This window comes from Procambarus clarkii, chromosome 9 (assembly GCF_040958095.1).
Source record: "Procambarus clarkii isolate CNS0578487 chromosome 9, FALCON_Pclarkii_2.0, whole genome shotgun sequence".
Lineage (NCBI taxonomy): Eukaryota > Metazoa > Arthropoda > Malacostraca > Decapoda > Cambaridae > Procambarus > Procambarus clarkii.
This window is the reverse complement of record NC_091158.1, coordinates 12,519,667-12,543,547: the sequence shown is the minus strand read 5'-3', so window position 1 is coordinate 12,543,547 and position 23,881 is coordinate 12,519,667. Positions and strand designations below refer to the sequence as shown.

Sequence of the window (23,881 nt, the reverse complement as noted above, 5' to 3'; positions counted from 1 at the left end):
GGAGAGAAGACCCCGAACCGAGACCTCTCAAGTCTCGGTTCGGGGTCCAATACCACAGAATACACCTACACGACACACCCACGCAATACGCTCAGTCACCGTAAAAATCCACCATTCTAACCTAACCAGAAACGCACGAACCTAGTCTAACCAAACGAGGATTTTTTGTGAGCTGCTACTTTCCACAGCACGTTGCATTTGTTACGTTGGTTACCATAACGCACTATACAGACATACCAGTAGAGGGGACGGGTTGCGACACAACACGTACACGACACACCCACACGACACGCACAAACGACCCATGGCACGACGGGAAATGTCGGCCTCATCCATTTGCCGCGGGAATATCGAAGGGAGAGAGCTGGACGAACCCAACTTTTTCTCTCAGCTTCCCCTCAGGCTAGGAACTTTGTCGGCGCTGTGTAGTGAGGCTGCACGAGTGGCCCGATGTCCCCCTCCCATTATCCTTTCCCCACTACCCCTTCCCCTCACATACGCACACTGTAACACACTCTTCAAACGACCCGCCAATAAGAAAAAAACCCTAATTCTCTTTCCAGTGCTGTGCCTCCTTGTTGTGCTCGACAGGGTTTCTGTTGTACGTCAGCTTGTTGCCAAGTACGACGGGTTGCAGTGTAGCTGCTGATAGTTAGCTTACAGAAAAACTATACACAATATACATGAGATCAATTCATAATTCACCAGAGAACGGTACATAATACACTACAGGAAAACGGGACACAGTTCAAACATATCACCTTGAACACTAAGTGATTGAAGGCAATCATTTGCCTCCTCATATCAGAGATACATCACACCTCAGGTCCCTCTGTAATGTATTGCGTCCTCGTCTCTCATATGACGAAACTTTCAAGTCTCTAACGTACTACTGAGTCTCTATTGAACCTTTTTCTTTAATCAAGGTAAAAGCTAAACTCTACATCTTTAGAATGATGTAAACAATTTCTTGAAAAAGGTGGAATAAGGGTTCTCAACTGATTGAGAAAAATAACAACTTAAGGATCCTGTCCTGGATGCTTAGCTCCTTTGAAGCAAAAATATAACATTGTAAAGTTATATAATATTTATAAGGATCATTTATCAACCCATGCATTATATTTTTGTTTTTATGAACACAAGTGCAGTTGTAAGTTTAATAATAATAACAATAATAATAATAATAATAATAATAATAATAATAATAATAATAATAATAATTCATTGTTATTATTTATTTTTTGTTTGTTTCGTTACTTGAATTTAGTTTGAATTTATCAGTTAACTGTAGTAATGAAGGGATTCAAAATTTATATTTAATAATATTGTGTCTTATTAGATATTGCGTTAACAAGATTTTTTTAATTATCATTATTATTATTATTGACTATTGTCATTGTTACTACCACGACCAGTTTCACCATAGCGGACCAAATAGGCCTACGAAGTAATTATAAAAGTACCATCTAAGTTCTTGTACCCTCTTATTCTCCCCCTCTCTCCCTATAACCCAGTACCCACCCCCTCCCCTTCCCATACGCCCCTCATCTACCCTCAGCTCCCTTGCATCGTCGGAAACAAAAGTCGATCTTTTGTGGAAGATATTTCAAATACAAGACAAGGCTGGGTGGGAGGGGATTGCTCTCATGTGTTTGAGGCTTAGGAGAGGGGGAGAGACGCAGGACCGAGAGAGAGAGAGGAAACTTCTGGTTCACTATCGACAGGATATGCGATTCTCAGTCCTGATTTGATGAGAGAGGGGGGACGAGGCTGGAAGGGAGAGAAAAGAGCAGGGGGAATGAAATATGAAAGAGAAGAAGGAGGAAGAAGAGAAGAAAGGAATGATGATGATGAGGGAGTGGGAGACGAGGATGTTAGAACATTAGGAGAGAAGTGAAAAGGATTAGTAGACAAGGCGAAGGATTCTGGATGACTTGGGGAAGGAGAGGAATTCTGGATGCCGTGAGGAGAAAAAGAAATTATGGATGATGTTGAGAAGAAATCATAAGCAAGACGAAGCAGAAGACAGTAGTATAGGAAAATAATGTAAGATGAGGAAGACTACTTGTAGGAAGATATGAGGCAATAAAGACACATAAAGAAGGGGGATAAAGATGAGAATGTTGAGAGGCTGCCAAAATGTGTCAGGTGTCAGCCACATGAGACGCAGACGACCCATGTCTGTCTAGACCTCCCTCCCTCCCCCCTTCGCATCACTTTCTCTCGCTTTTTATCCTCGTTTCTTTCTGTCTCCGTCCTCCTTATCTCCTTTCCTTCCTTCCTTCCCTCCTCCCTTTACCATAAGCCAAAACCGTGACGTTTCAGCCCATACTGGAGCAAGGTTTTCACTAGCCCTCTGTGAACTTGAGTATTGTGCTGGATGCCGTTTTTCATTCCTACACACACACACGTATTATCCGTCACACACACACACACACACACACACACACACACACACACACACACACACACACACACATGATGTGTGGAGGCTGACTCCATACACAGTTTCAAATGTAGATATGACAGAGCCCAGTAGGCTCAGGAATCTGTACATCAGTTGATTGACGGTTGAGAGGCAGGACCAAAGAGCCAGAGCTCAACCCCCGCAAACACAACTAGGTGAGTACACACACACACACACACACACACACACACACACACACACACACACACACACACACACACACACACACATGTAGCACCAGCTTTAATATAAGAAGCACTGATGCACATCAGCATCAAATGCGAACATAACAAATAAAAAAAAATGCCTTTCAAGGAATGTGTGGAAGAAAACCTCAACAAACTGTAGTAATACGTCAGACCAGTCCCAGAAAATGCAGCACAAGCGTGCAACCTACACCTGGTAAAACACATGATGTGAAATGCGATATTCCAAAAATATGCTCTGCGACTAGCCCCAGGGGGCATGGTGGACGCTGGAAACACAGATGAGCAAGGGAAATATAAGGGAATTCGCGTACAGTGTGCAGTAAACGGGGTAAAACAGTGCTACACTAGATGGATTAATAAAGCCTCAGGTAATACAATAAATGGCTTAATAAAGCCTCAGTTAATAGAATAGATGAGTAATAAAGCCTCAGGTAATACAATAGATGGGTTAATAAAGCCTCAGGTAATACAATAGATGGGTTAATAAAGCCTCAGGTAATACAATAAATGGGTTAATAAAGCCTCAGGTAATACAATAGATGGATTAATAAAGCCTCAGGTAATACAATAAATGGGTTAATAAAGCCTCAGGTAATACAATAAATGGGTTAATAAAGCCTCAGGTAATACAATAGATGGGTTAATAAAGCCTCAGGTAATACAACAGATGGCTTAATAAAGCCTCAGTTAATAGCATAGATGAGTTAATAAAGCCTCGGATAATACAATAGATGGAATAATAGTTTCAGGTAATACAATAGATAGATTAATAAAGCCTCAGGTAATACAATAGATGGTTTAATAAAGCCTCAGTTAATAGAATAGATGAGTTACTAAAGCCTCGGGTAATACAATAGATGGATTAATAAAGTCTCAGGTAATACAATAGATGGATTAATAAAGCCTCAGGTAATACAATAGGTGAGTTAATAAAGTCTCAGGTAATACATTAGATGGATTAATAAAGCCTCATGTGATACACTACATTGATTAATAAAGCCTCAGGTAATACAAATGATGGATTAGTAAAACCTAAGGTAATGCACACGATGCATTTAATAAAGCATCAGGTTATACACTAGAAGGATTAATAGTCTCAGGTGATACAGTAGATGGATTAATAAAGCCTCATGTAATAAACTAGATGGATTAATAAAGCCTAATGTGATACAATAGATGGACTGACAAAACCCAAGTGACTATCATTTGGAGCACAAAAAACAAAAGCGCTCAGTTAATGTCATCTAAAAACCGCATTACTCAGTAATTGCCCGCCTCTCTGTGACAATGGTTCCTTAATTAGGTTAGCTTTACAGTCCCGGACCACTCTTGCCAGATCTCTTTTTTTTTTATGCACTTGCGGGTACGGTACTAGACGACTTCTAACTTCTCTTAGAAGACTAAGAGCTTTCCCTTCCCAAGGCACATAGTAATATTAAACCTAGTTTTCCCTGGAACAGGACCCGCCCATAGGTTAACCAGGTATACAATTGCTGCTGAGTTAACAGGAATGAACAGTTGCGATAACAACCTGTCAGTCCACCCTAGGATTCGAACCCCGAGCAAAACGTTCGCAACATTCTCTTCACTCTCTTCCTTTGCCAGCAAATAAATATCGCATTTTCCGTATTCAAGTTTTCCGAAGGTTTTAGAATTTGGTTTTACAGATTAGAGGATAAACCTTTGATCATTATGAGGAGCTCATAATTAGAAATAAATAAATTTTACTGCAAATGAATTAAATAAATATTGTTAAAAGGAATATGTTGGTGTATGAGGCTGTTAGTATTTGATCACTTCACATATATACGTGCAAAAAAATATTATTTTTCTCCCTTTCAGGGATATTCCTCCTCGGGCCCTAAGCCTCTGGCTGGCCCAGTAAGTGTTACTAGTTTCTGTCACATTTTGGTGGATGATGAGTGTTTATGACTTGAATGTTTGATTCAGTTAGAGATGATATTTCATATATAACCTGCTATACATATCACAAGGCCATAAGACAAATTAAACATAAAATATACATACTGTACATTTTATACATAATAAACATACAACTAGCAGTCTCTGAACGGCTGTCTCACTAACAGGAAAAAGCAACTTAATTTTGAATGCCAAGCTATGGGAAGGGGGTGTTCTGGTGTGTGGTGAGCTGTAGGGGAGGGTGTCCTGGTGTGTGGTGAGCTGTTGGGGGGGGGGTGTTCTGGTGTGTGGTGAGCTGTGGTTGGGGGGTGTTCTGGTGTGTGGTGAGCTGTGGTTGGGGGGTGTTCTGGTGTGTGGTGAGCTGTGGAGGGGTGTTCTGGTGTGTGGTGAGCTGTGGAGGGGTGTTCTGGTGTGTGGTGAGCTGTGGAGGGGTGTTCTGGTGTGTGGTGAGCTGTGGAGGGGTGTTCTGGTGTGTGGTGAGCTGTGGAGGGGTGTTCTGGGGTGTGGTGAGCTGTGGAGGGGTGTTCTGGTGTGTGGTGAGCTGTGGGTGTGTGGAGCATAATGAATGAGAGACAGCAAAATATTACAAACATTCTATAATATATTTTGTAATTTCCTGACTCCTGCCCACAGCACCATTTAAAACAAAGTCGGAATGGATGTATAATTCAGGTTTTATATTTACGCTAATTTTAAATGATGGTTTATATTACTTCAATGATGCGATGAGATAAACGAGACCCGCTATTGTTTTAGTGTTGTTTGGAAAATGTGTGTGAGGCGTGTGTGTATGTGTATGTGTATGTATATGTGTGTGTGTGTTGTGTATGTGTTTGTGTGTGTATGTGTGTGTGTGTGTTGTGTATGTGTTTGTGTGTGTGAGTGTGTGTGTGTGTGTGTGTGTGTGTTTACACAAAAACAAACACACACGATTACACACACAATACTAAGCTAAGATAATAAGATGCTAAGATAATAGGAAGGATAAGAAATTTAGATGATTGTCATGCCCTTCAAGAAGACCTGGACAAAATAAGTAGATGGAGCACCACTTGGCAAATGGAATTTAATGTTAATAAATGTCATGTTATGGAATGTGGAATAGGAGAACATAGACCTCACACAACCTATATATTATGTGAGAAATCTTTAAAGAATTCTGATAAAGAAAGAGATCTAGGGGTGGTTCTAGATAGAAAACTTTCACCTGAGGACCACATAAAGAATATTGTGCAAGGAGCCTATGCTATACTTTCTAACTTCAGAATTGCATTTAAATACATGGATGGCGATATACTAAAGAAGTTGTTCATGACTTTTGTTAGGCCAAAGCTAGAATATGCAGCTGTTGTGTATTGCCCATATCTTAAGAAGCACATCAACAAACTGGAAAAGGTGCAAAGACATGCTACTAAGTGGTTCCCAGAACTGAAGGGTAAGAGCTACGAGGAGAGGTTAGAAGCATTAAACATGCCAAAACTAGAAGACAGAAGAAAAAGAGGTGATATGATCACTACATACAAAATAGTAACAAGAATTGATAAAATCGACAGGGAAGATTTCCTGAGACCTGGCACTTCAAGAACAAGAGGTCATAGATTTAAACTAGCTAAACACAGATGCCGAAGAAATATAAGAAAATTCACCTTCGCAAACAGAGTGGTAGACGGTTGGAACAAGTTAAGTGAGAAGGTGGTGGAGGCCAAGACCGTCAGTAGTTTCAAAGCGTTATATGACAAAGAGTGCTGGGAAGACGGGACACCACGAGCGTAGCTCTCATCCTGTAACTACACTTAGGTAATTACACTTAGGTAATTACAATATTTAACGAAAGTCAAACTATCGTTAAATATTTATCATTATTATTATTATGATTATTTTTAATTTGTATTAGCTTTATAATTTAACAATAATTGCTTATAATTATTAATATTTGTGATACAACTTATACAACTACACTAAAATTATACAACTTACACTAATGCAGTGCTGTTGCTGGCAGCTGTCAGCAGGAGACAGAGAACTGTTAACCGCGTCAGCTGTCAGCGGGCGGGAAACTGGAAGCAAACGTCCACCACTGCCTGACGCACCTCCAGCCCTGGCTAACCTTATATACACCATATATGTATATATATATATATCGTGTATAGCAACTATTCCAATACCATAATTTAAAAATCGAAACAATTGTCAATCTGTTAATTGTCAATTAACGATAAAGACCACCTTGATGTCTCTACCAGTCTCCCAACTTTTTAGACATTAATATAATTGCTTCCTAATGATTCATTTTAAACTTTCTATAGTTATTACTAAAATAATAATAATGAAAAGTATTATTTAAACACTTTAAAGAACAGATAGACATTTCCAAATTGCAAATAAAAAATGTAACGCGTAGCAAATGTCGGCAATGAGAGGATCGTTCCAGTGCGCCAAACTTGTCGTTTCATTTCATACAAAAATTTTTTATATTGCTCTCAACAACTGTCTAATTTGCACCATTCCTGTGTTAAAGACCGTCATAGGGGGGCGCGGACCCCCTCTCTCCTCCTCCAGGGGGATAGTGGTGAGAACTACCAATAGCACCCAAGGTAGTTATTATATTTGTGAGGTGGCGACGCCCGGGAGGATATGGTCGTCTGGTGAGCGGCCTGGGCGGAGAGGGTGTCCACCTCTTGCTCCTCCTCCTCGCCGCGTTCTTAAGTTTATTTACCTACCAGTGCTTGTTAGTCGCGTAGTTGAGTGTGACTTACCGGTGAGCGTCGTTAGAGTCAGCTAGACGCTGAGTAGTGAGTGGTAGCGCTGGTGGCAGCCACGAAGACACGCTGATGCACCCGCGGTCAGGTCCTTGGGGCGAGACGTTGCTTGGGGGGACGTGTCGTTCAATGCACGTCGTGACGCATGACGTAACGTTCATTGTATGTGACGATGATCTGGTGACGTTACAATGTTCCTCGGGGCATATCGAGAATGAGAGAGAGACAGAGAACCGGTGTTCACCCGCCGCCAACCTTGGGGTAAATGATGAGGTCAGCTCATCGTGGGCCCGACTATGGCGGCTCATATTGCCATATACCAATATGGCTAAATCACATTTTTATGCTGGGGATTAAATCATTTAATTGTGTACTTTACATCGAACGTTAATTGTGTTATATATAATTAATTTATTGAATACATTTACTAATACCTGTTTTAACATTTAAATTTGTTGAGGATCTTAAGGACAAAAACATGATATTGACATTCCATATTTTTTTTTCATTAAAATTTTAATTACTTATTTACATTCATGATGCAGCGGAACAGTGAAGTTTTGAAATAATGACACCAATTAAGTGAATTTTATGATTTAATTTATGTCCTTTATTTTGAAAAATAATCATAAAATTCACGCAATTTGTGTCATTATTCACTATGCCACTGCATGATGAAGATAAATGAACAGTTAAAATTGTAATTAAAGAAAATTTGTAATGTCATTACCTTGTTATTGTCTTAAGTTCATCCTCAACAATTGTAAATATAAAACAAATACAGTATTACTAATTGTATTCCATAAGGCAAGTATTTATAACAATTAACATTCCAAAAAGGTACATGTAGATTGTCAAAAATATTTCGTTTCCACAAGCCTGATGAATTTATCATCGCCACTTTTCAGAGGTATGGATCATTAGCTTACAGTTAGAGTAAACCTTTATGGACTCAAGGACAAAATAGTTACATAATGTACCTTATATATAGACAATGACAGTACAACCTTTGACATATTGTGTAGTGCATCCGGAGGCTTATCATGACACCCTCACCCCCCCTCCCCCCGTCACTGTCACATCCGTGTTTGGCGTTCAGCTGATTCCAAATGTTCACATCCTTGGGTTATCATGTTCGATGTCACGTTATCTCTCGTCTTAATATGCGCTAAGGTTCCACTCAGGTCAGGGGCAACTTTGATTGACTAGAAGCAACTCGAAGACGGAAATGTGATCGCATCTCATTGAAGTTTCTCAAGACAGCTTCAGGATCCAAGACTTCCTGTACCAGGTCAGTGACGCAGCGTGTTTTATATACTGCATCTGCTAACATTACAGCTCGTTCTCACGATTGTTTGGAATATATACTTTGAAATACTTTTGGTCTGGGATAGAGTCCTGGCCAGAGGATTGACTAGGCACTAGTCCATAAATGTCCGCGTCCGTTCACCCAGCAGTTATTGGGTATTTGGTCAGCCCCATCCTCTTGAGCGTTACCTACGTCACTAAACTGATACATTAAATTTCCCGAACCTAACGTAACCGAAGATCCGCAAATAAAAAAAGGGACATCACATCAATTTTGCGAGGCGCTATGATTTTTAATACATCACTTTTTAGCCCTAGGGGATTAATACGTCAAAATGCGATGTACCATTCAAGAGGACGGGGGTGCATATTGTTAACCGAATGGCGGGTCGTGTTCCAGGGAAACTTAGAGGAGTAAGGCTTACCATGAGCTATGTGAAGAGGAAAGCTCTCATCCTGCTAACAGGAGTCAAAATCGCCTGCTCCTGTACCCTCCTATGTAAAAAAAAAAGCGGTCGGTGGTCATTAGGAATGCGTACAAATTGAGCAGCATATATTCCACTATAGCACGTCAGTCGTTAATGTCCATCTCTTTCAAACTGTGGTCGTATTGAGTGTGAAGATGTGTTGTAATGACACTAACGTATTATCATGCAACAATTGCCTCGGGCAGTGAGACCTGCCCCCATCTCATTTGGTCGGCGGTGATGATTCCATACATCAGTGTGACTAAATAATGTTTCGGTCACTGCATTGAGTGGGACATTTACCCTTGCTAAAGGCTTTGGTCATAAAAGAATGACATAAGAATAAAAAGTTTTTAGTTAGGTATTTTTACGGTGAATTTGTTTTAATATATTTTCAATTACCAGTTAGGACTGGTAATTTTAAAGATCTAGTTACAATTCTTTGTAACTAGTTCAAGCCTTGTGTATGTTAAGCTTGCCTTTGTGGTCTGAGTGTCTTGATTGGACTAGATTAGGAGGTCCAGTGATGGCAGGCAGCTAAGGGTCCTGTGAGGTTAGAATGGCTTGTAAGAAAAAGTCCTGTGAAGTTTTTAAAGTAGGATGGCTTGTTATCCCGAGGTCTTGTGAGCTCTGTGAGTGTAGGATAGCTTGTTACAGTAAGATCCTACGGGTTCCGAGGGTAGGTTTTTTTTTTACCACAAAATCCAAAGTGCCTCCAGGCAATGCTAGGCTAGTTCCTTGGATCACATTATTATTATTATTATTATTATTATTATTATTATTATTATTATTATTATTATTATTATTATTATTATTATTATTATTATTATTATTATTATTATTATTATTATTATTATTATTATTATTATTTCATCATCGTCATCATTATCATCACCCCTTCCATCGTCACTATTTTTACCGACCATTACTTTAACATTAATGCAAACCACAAATTGAAATTTATTGATATACAGTAAATACATATACATTAGGCTATCATTTTAAATGTGTAATTTCAAATGTACAGTGATTTAAGTGCTGGAATAAACTTGCACATATTTTCTGATCGTCGGTTGATTTAGCTAACGACGCACTTTGCGTCAAATTTGAAGTTCACTTTATAGTCTGAAAAAAAATTAAGCTAAAAGACAAACTTAAATATTCCTAGGCCTAGTATAGCACACATAAGTACTATATTAGGCCTCAAATATCGTGTATTAGGCCTAGGAAGGTTAGATTTGTTTAATTTGTCTTTGCAACGTAAGTAGCAAATAGTTTTCCAGTTTGTCCAACTCAATAGTGCCGATTTATACTTGCCAATTTCATTGTACGTCGGTATATATATATATATATATATATATATATATATATATATATATATATATATATATATATATATAACTGAAAACTCACACCCCAAGATCACACCCGCATATGTCCTGGGGACCATTCAGGCTTGTTCGCATATATATATATATATATATATATATATATATATATATATATATATATATATATATATACTATGGTCCTAAATCGTATATAAGTACTACCAAAACAGGACGATGGGCTGAATTATGATGCATTAATTAAATAAAAGGATAGATTGCTATATATTTGGCGCAGTAGCTGTACAAGACGATTAATAGACAACATTAATAGTCTTGTGTTGCTTACCTAAATAATGACATCAAAACCCGAATTCAATGTGTTGTGCTCACCTGAGTTCTGCCTGCTGAACCACAAACTCTGCACCAATTGGCTTTGCGTCTTTAGTTCCGGACTTCGTCACTGGCCGCGCTAGAGTAAAAATAGCAAGATTTGTGGCTGGTCTTTTATCGGGCAATTGCTGTGCTTTACCATGTGGGGCGGGATATTGCTCGATTTTCTCCCTCTCACCTAAGCCATTTTCTGCTTCTTCCTCTCTCTTTCTCCGGGAAAATATTTGTTTTTGCTCTCTCTCTCTCTCTCTCTCTCTCTCTCTCTCTCTCTCTCTCTCTCTCTCTCTCTCTCTCTCTCTCTCTCTCTCTCTCTCTCTCTCTCTCTCTCTTTCTCTCTCTCTCTCTCTCACACACAATTATATATATATATATATATATATATATATATATATATATATATATATATATATATATATATATATATTTTATGTAATGTGTGTGTGTGTGTAAGAGGCTGGAGGCCAGAAGCTTCGGACTAGCTTCACCCAATTGTTCCCAGTAATTACTGTTGGGTACGTATCCAACATGTTTGAGCCGGATTGGTGTAAAAAAAAAAATAACCGTTGTCAAGTAACACTGTGCCAATGTCACTTTCACATACATTTCGCAATACTATATGATTCGAGTCTTTATGATTATTATTATTATTATTATTATTATTATTATTATTAATTTGTTATATAGGAAGCCATGTGTACTAATTATATCAAAATTGTAAAATATAATATAATCATAATTCTTACCCTTTAACCCCAAAAATTTTGATTTGTTTTCCCCATAGAACTTATGAATTATATGATGATGAAACGACTGTGTTAAGTGTTCTTATAGTGGTATAGATTAGTGACTTTGTAGGAGAGGAAAGGGGATAATCGGAAGGTAGAAGAGGTGGAGAGAAGAGAGAGAGAGGGGGGGGGGGAAGAAAAGGAAGAGGAGAAAGGAGGAAGAGGAGGAGGAGGAGGGGGCTGGGAGGGTGGGAGAAGAGGGAGTGAGACAGACAAAAACACAGTTTTTTTTTTATCTTTATTTAAGAAAATACAATATAAATTACATATACATAAGTTTTACAAGGCAATTATACATTACAATTCTTAGTGAACAAGAGTTTCAGTAGTGACAAATCTCTGGTGCTCTCGACCCAGGCATCGCCGGGTATCCCACCTAGCCTATATCTAACATTTAGAATGTCTGTCCATCTGAGGTTGGAGGCTAGATGCTTGAGGCTAGGCTGACCTAACTTTGCTATGAGTTAGTGCCCAACACTGTCGGATCGGGGTAGCCACAGTTCAAGAGCAAACAGCATGCCACGGTCACAAACTCACTCACAGACTGGCTCCAATTTCCCTAAATACTTCGAAAAAATAAATTTAAAACACTTTTCTTGTGATATTTTAAAAGTTATTCACTTATCCCGGGAAAATTATTAGCAAATTTGTATTCATATTTTGTCCAAGGCAGCAAAAACACGAAACTTGTAAATCAAGCCAATAGACAATACTTGTGAAGGTGTAGCAGCTCCCCCACTGCCTTGATACAACACGCACGAGGGTGTAGCAGCTCCCTCCTGCCTGGATACACCGCGTGTGAAGGGTGTAGCAGCAGTCCACCCGCCTTGATAACACTGCAGAGGAAGAGTGACAGCGAGGGTCCTCAGCGGGACGTTGGTGACTCTCCCAGTGAGAGGTGCGGGACGGCTGGGTAAACTGTGGTAGGAACGGGGAAGGGAGGGGGGGCAGGGACGGTGTGTGAGGGAAAGAGAGGGGTAGAGAGGCCGGAGGAAGAGGTGGAAATTTAGCGACGAGGGAAAGAGAGTACGTGAGAGAAATTTGTTGTAAAATCATGCTAAAAAGTCTTCCTGGCTTGGCGCCATCTTTTGATACCCATTACTTTTAAAACCAATAAACGATATAGTGATAATTAATTAGACCTGTTTAGTGCATTAAGACATACATCCACGTACGCTTACATAGAATCGCGCATACACACACACTCTAACACACTCACACCCCTTGGCGGCCTTGCGGCTGAGTGGACAGCGCTCGGGAGTCGTAGTCCTAAGGGTCCGGGTTCAATCCCCGACGGAGGCGGAAACAAATGGGCAGAGTTTCTTTCACCCTGATGTTCCTGTTCACCTAGCAGTAAATAGATACCTGGGAGTTAGACAGCTGCTACGGGTTGCTTGCTGGGGATGTGTGTGTATACTGTATGTAGTGTATATAATAGAGAAAAAATAGATTGATTAGAAAGGTGGGGTCCAAGAGCTAATAGCTCGATCCTGCAGACACAAATAGTAAATACAAATAGTAAACACACACAGATGTACGTCCCAGACCATTATCGAGAGCAGGAAATGTATATGTATATTTCTCAGATTGTTTGGCAATTTGTTTATTGTTTGTGATGTGTGTCTATATGTGTATGAACACGATGTACTGAACGGGGTGAGAATAGTTTGAGCTACCTCATCCCTTTGTGTGTATTTTACCTCAATAAACTTATTTCAATTTCAATTTCAATTATCGAGAGCAGGAGACTTATTAAGTTTATTAAGGTTCACTTAGGCCTTGGGTAACATGTAACCTTCCCCAGGGTGCATCCCACAACAGTTACCTTCCGGGTACCTGATGTAGGTGAACAGAAGAATCAGGTTTACTATAAAATATAGCACGAGGAATACACAATTTATTATATATATATATATATATATATATATATATATATATATATATATATATATATATATATATATATATATATATATATATATTTATATATATATATAATATATATATATATATATATATATATATATAATATATATATATATATATATATATATATATATATATATATATATATATATATATATATATATATAATGTCGTACCTAGTAGCCAGAACGCACTTTTTGGCCTACTATGCACGACCCGATTTGCCTAATAAGCCAAGTTTTCCTGAATTAATATATTTTCTCTAATTTTTTTCTTATGAAATTATAAAGCTACCCATTTCATTATGTATGAGCTCAATTTTTTTTTATTGGAGTTAAAATTGACGTAGATATATGACCGAACCTAACCAACCCTACCTAACCTAACCTAACCTATCTTTATAGGTTAGGTTAGGTTAGGTAGCCGAAAAAGCTAGGTTAGGTTAGGTTAGGTAGTCGAAAAACAATTAATTCATGAAAACTTGGCTTATTAGGCAAATCGGGCCTTGCATAATAGGCTGAGAAGTTCGTTCTGGCTACTAGGTACGACATATATATATATATATATATATATATATATATATATATATATATATATATATATATATATATATATATATATATATATTGTGTGTGTGTGTGTGTGTGTGTGTGTGTGTGTGTGTGTGTATGTATGTATAACTCAACCAATGGGTCTCTCGATTCCCCGGCGTAAAAAATAGTTTAGCCTAAATAAAAGCTTCCAAAAAAAGAACCAACCGACCTGACCAACCTGAGTCAATTCTGGAAAGTCCCAGGTAACGTCAGTATTGCGGTGTTTTTAATTTCCTTAAACCACCGCATATTTTACGGTGGTTACGAATGCGTAAAAAAGTGCTACGTTCTGTTAGAGGGCGGGTTGTCCGCTATGCCACGCCACCACCGGCCGCCTTCTCATGACACTGGGATGTAGTAAACCAGCACACATGACACCACACTCCACACAACTTAACCAACATGTACACATTTACATTGCACGGGCCACTATTGAACTCTAGAAACCACCTCGTCCAATGAAACTATTCTAATTTCTCAGTTTTTCACTTCCCATCCCTCCATAATCAAACACTGAAAAAAAACATTTAAAAGGTCAAATACTGCTCAAACATTTTGCAAAAAAAATGTTCCAAAAAATTTAAATTACTGTCAAAACCCTTTGGTAAAAAATTTGTGTTAATTATTCATGTACTGTATTCTCCAAACACTTTGGAAATCAAAAAATAAAACAGGTTCAATTTCTGTCCATAGATTTGTTGACTTTTGAGTGGTATTTTGTAGTGCCACTGACAACCTTTTTACAGTCCATTTTAACACAGTGGCTCGTTCTATATTCGTTCACCGCTAAATCAATTTATGGCACCTAGAGATAATTTTCTTCGTTCATATAGAGTTAAGCGAACATACTAATGTCGCGTGAATATGGCAGTGGAGTTTGAGGGAAGAAAAATAACAATAAAATTTAAAATAAAATTTAAAATAAAATTCCTGCATTGAAAGTGAATATTGAAATACAGTACTTTAAATTTTTTTAGTACGTAACTCTCAAAGTTTGTGTAGTAGTGTTGGTAGTTTGTCCTCGCAACAAAGACAAAGGAATTCAAAGAGCAACAGACCATTGAGCGAAAACGATGCTATTTGTTAATGGAAGTAGTAATTGGTTCCCCAGCAATTTCATGGGTGTCAGCGCTTCAATATACATGTGTTATGTATTTATCTTGGAAAATTCGTATTTATTGACACTAATTGGTACTAGAAAACTGTACCCATTGGTACTGGGAAGTTATATCCGATAGGTACTAGAGGATTTTATTTATTGATGCTTAAGTGGCTATATATTTTGATAGTAGATACTAGATATATTTTGATACTAAAAGCCTCTGTCATTGGTACTAGAGGCTTATATTTAGTGATACTAGGGGGAGGGGCTATATCCATTGCAACTAGAGGCTTGTATATAGTGAGACTAGAGCGTCATATCCATTGCTTCTAGGAGCTTATATTTAGTGATACTAGAGGCTTATCATCATTGGTACTAGAAACCTATATTTAGTGATACTAGAGGATTTATATCCACTGGTACTAGAGGCTTATATATAGTGATAATAGAAGCTTATATTTAGTGATAATAGAGGCTTATATTTAGTGATACTAGAATTATATCCATTGGTAGTAGAGGCTTATATTTACTGATACTAGAGAGTTATATTCAGTGGTATTACAGGGATTTATCCATTGGTACTAGAGGGATATATTTAATGGCACTAGAAGGTTATATATATCCATGCACTGAAAATTCTAGGGTATAAACAAATATACCGGAGATGCATGATGAACGTTCAGCAGTGAAATGCTTCGGTAAGAAAGATATATATGTAAAAGCAGCAGCGCGCATATTGAAGACTTGTGGCACCAGGCGCCCAGTATTTAGAGCAGGTTACCCTGCTACATATTCCTGCAGCTGTTCCAGGGAGAGCTTCTCCTTTTCGATAAAGTTTAAGTCATATCTGACTAGCATTTCGCGTTGGTCCCTCTGCAGTGGTCCGCTGCTGATTTCCCATTTACATGCGCTGTGTTCGCTGTGGTGACGGTGTCTTTGGCTGTTGCAACCCTCCTCTTTTTCCTCACGCACCATCTGTTACGCATATTCTTCTTTTCCTCTCTCATAAGATGCGTATAGTTAAATAACACGTAAAGAGAAAGAGAGAGAGAAAGAGAAAGAGATAGATTATCAAACAAAGGGGGGGTGGACCAGGGGGACCAAATCAACTCTTGTGTTCATTTACATTGAAGGACACTGGCATTTATGATACGAACAATTGCCAATTTCCTACTAGTTCTGTGCATAGTTCATTTATCTTACATATCGTGTTGCTGGGAAGAGTAGGAAATGCGAAAATAGTAGTGAGTTTGTTGTTGTTGTCGCTATGGGATATATTATGTACAGAACACAGTAGTAGTACCCCGCTGAGTTATATTGGTCTTGGAATATGTTCCGGACAAAAGTATACTTGATACATGGCTAGTTAGCTATTGTGATGACAATAATCTTCCAGTGGTTGATAGGCCTTATTACAACACCAAATCAATCCCATTTGTCAGTGTATATACACTTGAGAGTTTAGTCAATTTCTAGCCTATGTTCAGGATCAAAATATATTTGCTGGTTGATCAGCAAGCTATTGTGGTGGGCGTAATAACTTTCCAGATGGCTAACAGGCCTTAGGCTCAACACCAAACCAAGAGAATAGTGAGATAAAATAGCCGTGCTTATCTTTATATATGGATGTGACACGCTTGTGCGGCAGGAACATGAAAAACCAACATTTAGAGTTCTAGATATACTCAGTCTAACATATTTGTGGTGTTAGGAGGGAAGATAGAACAAGGAGAGAAAATATACAAACAAATGTTAAATAGCAAGAATGAGAAGATTATAATGAAATCATTTGGTCATATTGAACAGATTGGTGGTACAAGAATTGCAACCAGAATGTATTTTTTTTATCTTTATTTAATAAAATACAATATAAATCATATATACATAAGTTTTACAAGGATGAATTCAAGTGAATTTGAATTGTGTTAGGGAAACGGAGATTAATTGTGATTACAGAACAAGCGAAGGGAAATAAAAATAGATGGAATCTATTTTTGAATGAGGAAGTGAATGTTTGACATTTGGTTGACATACTTCTTTTAAATGACATCTCACTTTTTTCACCTTTTTGTATGAAGCTATGATTTTCATTTCATTTCTTTATTATGCTCCCCATTCCCATGGGCGGTGGTGTAAAGGGTTACAGAGGCACATAATCGGTTCAGGAACTGAACCCTCTAGTTCATTTAGCTAAGCAAATAACAATCTTTTGAAGCTAGTTACACAATTATTAATGTTATATATACATGTACACATACTCATACATACATGTACATATATATACATATACATATACATACATATTCAATCACCCACACAAATACACACATCAATAATCTTCGTATCACAAGTGATTCAACAAGAGGCTCACAAGTCACTGTACAAGGCACTTTACATCTATGGTGAGTCGCACAATTACTAGTCTTGCTCCACACCCACCCAACTGGGCGGCAGTTTTACAGTCATGTGTATGCATTACCTACAGTAAGCAAATTTTCGATACTTCGCTAAGATTTCGGGCAGCACATCATTATGAATGAAGTACTTACACATTTCTTGGACACCATTGATGGTGTTATCTCTGAATTCCGCGATTTTTTCACATTCCAGTGTATAATGACGCAAAGTATGCGAATAGTTCTGCGGACAGAGTTTACATTTAGTCAATTCTACATCAGCAGATGTTACAAACTCCCAGAGGTACTTGTAGCCGAGCCTAAGCCTAGCAGCCTAGCAGTGGTAACATCTAGAAGTCTGCTAACCTTATTGGATGCCCCATAGACGTGCGGGTCTTCCTGCATAATAGAATGATGATAGATGGAGGAACTGGTGTTCAATTTCAATTTGCCTCAAGTCTCCGAAATTCAGTTGATGTTCCCGGGATATTGCTGCCCTCAGGCTGCTCAAAGGCAGTCTTGGTGAGGTGCTGCTGTTGACGCTCTGATATGATGAATGAGAAATATTTGCATAACCTTAACTATATTTTCCTATATTTCTCTACAATATCTTCCGGGATGTCGCTTCCCCACACCATAAAAGTGTTTAACGAGGCGAGGATGATATATATAATCATTTTCTCTTCACGTCTCAAAAGAATAAGAGATAAAAGTATGCAAGTTAATGTGCAAAAAATTAGATTTTAAATGATTTAGTATGTTTATAATAACATAATAAAGGTAATAAACTAGTAAAAGCAAAAACTATTTAAAATGATGTCAGATTAAAATTGGGAAGAAACATGTAACAAAAATTCGGTAAATTATAGCAAAATATGCCAGAATTATGTATAACATAAGTTTGTTACGATCTCGTGTAACAGCCTATATAAGGCTTGGTCTATATAATATATAAGGCTTAGTCTATATAAGGCTTGGTCTACATAAGGCTTGGTCTATATAAGGCTTGGTCTATATAAGGCTTGGTCTACATAAGATTTGGCCTATATAAGGCTTGGTCTACATCAGGCTTGTGTAAATGTGAAAAGAAAGCCTCATATGTACGCAGCTTCGGGTCCGGCAACTGGCCAGCAACTTGAAATGAGTCAAACATCTGTTGGTGTTGCACGTGTTTCCTCACGACACAAACAACGGTTCACCAAGTAAATGGTGACGTTCTAATCATGGGTGTTGAACAGGGTGGTGTCGGAACTGTCTGCTCGATTTATCGCCGTACGGAAGCCTACAACTCGCCTAAGTTGTATGGAATAATTACACAAGCCTACAGACACTCTGGGGTAGAATCTTTGAACGAGAAAATGGTTTGTATTAACGGGTTTAAGTATAATTTTACGAGAAAATTGTGATTAGAATTCTCAAATAAGTTTTATGTTAACCAAGTTTGTTAAAACTCTTAATGATAATTTGTCTGGTTAGGCTATGTGTCCAGGGCTTTAATCAGCTCACTTCCTCTAGCGGGTGCAAAACCGGTTTCTTAGGGGCGCGAGGAATTTTACTATTTATTTTTCAGTTAATGTAGATAGATAACAAACCACGATAGATATGCTATTTATCCCCATCTTCTTGAGGTTATCTTGAGATGATTTCGGGGCTTTTTAGTGTCCCGCGGTCCGGTCCTCGACCAGGCCTCCACCCCCAGGAAGCAGCCCGTGGTAGCTGACTAACACCCAGGTACCTATTTACTGCTAGGTAACTGGGGCATAGGGTGAAAGAAACTCATGTTCTTCATCAGTTCGGCACGTGAACGCCTATTTGTCATTTAGTGACACGAACGAAAGGTCAATCGTGTCACTTAAACATGGATTCAAAAGCAGTTATGACGGCGTCTGACGAATTCAGGATCGCAGAGCTCACTCTCGACCTTCCAAGCACATCTAGGTGAGCATGTACGCACAAACGCGCAGGCAACACAGGGGGACACGTACATTGAAGGCAAAGCGAACAACAACAGGGAGAGAATATTTGAGGAGAGAAATTGGAGCAATGTTCAGCTGCGTCCAGATAATACACTGCAATTGTTGCAGGAAGAGCCGACTGCAGCATGCAATTGCAGACCCCAAAAAGTAAACTGGCGGGTGGGTGGGTAAAGGGAAGGGGATTCCCCTCAGCATGAGGAAGGGGGGGGGGGAATGGGTGAGGGGACAGGGTGGGGAAGGGGAGGGTATGGGAAGGAGAGGGTGTGGGAAGACGAGGGTGTAGGAAAGGAAAGCGGAAAGGGAGGGGTGAGAAACGGAAGGGGAAGTCGACTGGAGGAGAGGGGGGAGGGTGTGGGGGTGGGAAGGGATATTAATACCAGATGGTAGGAAGTTTACTACCACTTTCAGTAGAGAAAATGCTCTCTTCTCCTCCTATGTTCTAACCTCTCCTCCGCGTTTCTCTTTCCGCACTTCTACCAGACTGACCAGCCTCATGGAGGAGAGAGATGAGTATGTGCGGATCTCGCTGGTCCAGGAGACGGCCTGTACCTCCTGTGACGGTCAGTCCAGGAGGTACAGGCACGCCGGAGAACAGCTACCAGTTAATTGACAGTTGAGAGGCGGGACCAAAGAGCCAGAGCTCAACCCCCCGCAAGCACAAATAGTTGAGAACACAGTGTCTCAGGAGAAGGTAGCCATATTAATACCGTGTGGGGAGAGAAGTTCACAAGGTGTCGCAAGAGGTTGCCATATTTATACCATGTTTGGGGAAAACGCACAAGGTGCCCCAGAAAAAGCTAGCATTCATTTTATTTTATTTTATTTTATAGAATGACTGTAATTCTATGCATATATTTTGTGTGTATACAAGTACTGTATATGTGTGTGTGCGTGGGATCTGATTTACGTTTGTTCTTCAGATCTATTATATTGTGGTATCTGTAGAAAGGAGAAACGCCAGTAAGACAACAAATAAAATTTATTTCCATCTTTGTGTTTCTACACTTTCGATGACACACTGTGTGTGTGTGTGGGTGTGTGTGGTATGCCAGTGATGATATCCTTTTGATGTGGGCTAAAGGAGACAAGTTCGAAGTGATATTAGCCCCTCAGATTCTTTCTCTGTACCTGATTCTTAAAGGATTTCACCTCCCAGCTGTCAATCCTGCTCCCTATACCTATTTTGATTACTCTACAGTTACTTTAGTAAATTCAGTAACCATTTGTCGAAGCATTCCTTCAGTTTTATACATACGGGCTGACCATAGCCCGTGCTACTTGGAACTTGTTCAGAGTAGCTGAATCTATAACAACAACAACAACTTCAGTTTTATCTAGATCATCTCCTAGTCTCGTGAAATCTTCCTGTCTTAATCCTCATAACTTTTGCATCAGCGAATTTTGAGAGGAATGAGTCTATCATCTGGAAGATCGTTTACGTATATCAGAAACAAAATAGGTGTGTGTGTATGTATCAGTCAATGAACATTGTATGGCAACGCAGGTGCTATTCTCGTCGCTTGATCAGTCAAGGCAAACACCATTTAGTCTGGCCTGCAACTGCATAGGGAACCACACAGCGTGGGAAGGCCCCCCTCCAGGGTATATAATACATGGCTATTCAAAAGTCTGTATTTTAAAAGAAACAATAAAAAAAAATTCTTTCATCAGGCAGCCGTATAATGTCTTTATATTGCTGGCTTTTATCTCATCCTTTCACTTATGACAAAAATATTCCCGTTCAAAGAGACGGTAAACGCGATTATTTACAGAGCAGAGAATCGAGAATAACAAAGAAGAATATTAATAATAATTGGAATGATGATGATGGCGAGGCTGTTGATTAGGATGATGATAACGATGACTGCATTATACGAAAGTAAAAAGAAAAATAAGTACTTTTTAATGAATACAAAAAATCTAAATTTTCAACTCGTGCTCTCGTCTCTACCGTCGCTTCAGAGGAATTAACACGTTCTGTTGATCCCTCTCTTTCCCTTCCTACTTCTTCCTCTACTTATCTCTCCCTATCCCTCCCTCCCCTTGCTACCCTTCCCTTTCACATTCACTCGTGTAAGTCACCCACATCTTAAAAACGTCTTCAGGGATTTTGGTGAGAGAGCAGGATCATCTACACTGCTCACATTGGGGGCAACTTCATCCACACTGCTAGCAGTTTTATCCACACTGATAGCAGTTTCATCCACACTGCTAGCAGTTTTATCCACACTGATAGCAGTTTCATCCACACTGCTAGCAGTTTTATCCACACTGATAGCAGTTTCATCCACACTGCTAGCAGTTTTATCCACACTGATAGCAGTTTCATCCACACTGCTAGCAGTTTCATCCACACTGCTAGCAGTTTCATCTACACTGCTAGCAGTTTATTCCTCTTTGCTAGCAGTTTGATCCACACTGCTAGCAGTTTGATCCACACTGCTAGCAGTTTGATCCACACTGCTAGCAGTTTCATCCACACTGCTAGCAGTTTCATCCACACTGCTAGCAGTTTCATCCACACTGCTAGCAGTTTTATCCACACTGATAGCAGTTTCATCCACACTGCTAGCAGTTTTATCCACACTGATAGCAGTTTCATCCACACTGCTAGCAGTTTCATCCACACTGCTAGCAGTTTCATCTACACTGCTAGCAGTTTATTCCTCTTTGCTAGCAGTTTGATCCACACTGCTAGCAGTTTGATCCACACTGCTAGCAGTTTCATCCACACTGCTAGCAGTTTCATCCACACTGCTAGCAGTTTCATCCACCCTTCTAGCAGTTTCATCCACACTGCTAGCAGTTTCATCCACACTGTTAGCAGTTTCATCCACACTGCTAGCAGTTTGATTCACACTGCTAGCAGCAGTTTTATCCACACTGCTAGCAGTTTCATCCACCCTTCTAGCAGTTTCATCCACACTGCTAGCAGTTTGATTCACACTGCTAGCAGCAGTTTTATCCACACTGCTAGCAGTTTCATCCTCACTGCTAGCAGTTTCATCCACACTGCTAGCAGCAGTTTTATCCACACTGCTAGCAGTTTCATCCACACTGCTAGCAGTTTCACCCACCCTTCTAGCAGTTTTATCCACCCTTCTAGCAGTTTCATCCACACTGCTAGCAGTTTCACTCACCCTTCTAGCAGTTTCATCCACACTGCAAGCAGTTTCACTCACCCTTCTAGCAGTTTCATCCACACTGCTAGCAGTTTCACCCACCCTTCTAGCAGTTTCACCCACCCTTCTAGCAGTTTCATCCACCCTTCTAGAAGTTTCATCCACACTGCTAGCAGTTTCATCCACACTGATATCGAACGCTGACCATGTAAGAAACGAAACCTCCACAGGAGCCGTGATGTTTGTTCAGTTTTAATAATAATAAAAATAAAAAGTATTTTTGCTAAAAAATATACAGAACACGATACAGTAGTTAATTAGTTGCTACAGATTAACCCAAAACGTTGCGGGCGTAACTGAAATAATTAAGTTAAATTATTTATTCATAATTCTTAATTGTGAAATTCACTTCGAGAATTATTTGTATTACAATACATTCGGTCATGTGGGCACTATACTACAGTACTGTATTACAGTTCATGTATTACAGTATGAGTATTGTGATTCTAATAGCTCCAACCACGTTTAGTGGTATCCTAATGTTTGTCAGTGTCTTTAGATATTCTCATATATCTCTGGTAATTCATTTGTATTCACTCATAGATCCTCTTCATTATACTAATGTTTTATCTTCCTCACACAACCAATCTTCTTTATGGAGTAAATGCTTTGCTCTGCCCTATTTCCATCAAGTAGGATTTGGTTGTAATTTATTATACAATATTTCCGTTTGCTGCAGACATTTGCTCAATTTGTCTGTTTTCTTGAAGGCTGGGTGTGTGTGTGTGTGTGTGTGTGTGTGTGTGTGTGTGTGTGTGTGTGTGTGTGTGTGTGTGTGTGTGTGCGTGCGTGTGTGCGTGTGTGCGTGTGTGCGTGTGCGTGTGCGTGTGTGTGTGTGTGTGTGTGTGTGTGTGTGTGTGTTCGTCTGGGTAGAAAACTACAGCCAGGCCGTTTTTGTGATTTGACAAGCGTCTAAGCTGAATGGCTTTTGTCCATCCCAAACCGTACGAAGCTAAAAAGAATCCACATTGCCTATCGAGGCCGATGTTTGTAAATTAAAAAAAAAGTCCAAAACGAGGTGGTGTTATTCCGCTAAACCAACTCAATTTAGACGCAGTATTGATGCC

The 23,881-nt window shown here is 39.2% G+C and overlaps 1 long non-coding RNA gene across 1 annotated transcript in view; it reads left to right on the top strand.

Annotated features, from left to right (window-relative positions):
* Window positions 1-7,222: 7,222 nt before the first annotated feature.
* LOC138362694 (uncharacterized) overlaps window positions 7,223-23,881 on the top strand; it is a 166,496-nt gene continuing 149,837 nt past the window's right edge. Inside the window, exons 1-2 of the long non-coding RNA XR_011227889.1 lie at window positions 7,223-7,357; window positions 8,267-8,649. This is a non-coding gene — a long non-coding RNA (uncharacterized lncRNA). The remainder of the gene's footprint in view (window positions 7,358-8,266; window positions 8,650-23,881) is intronic.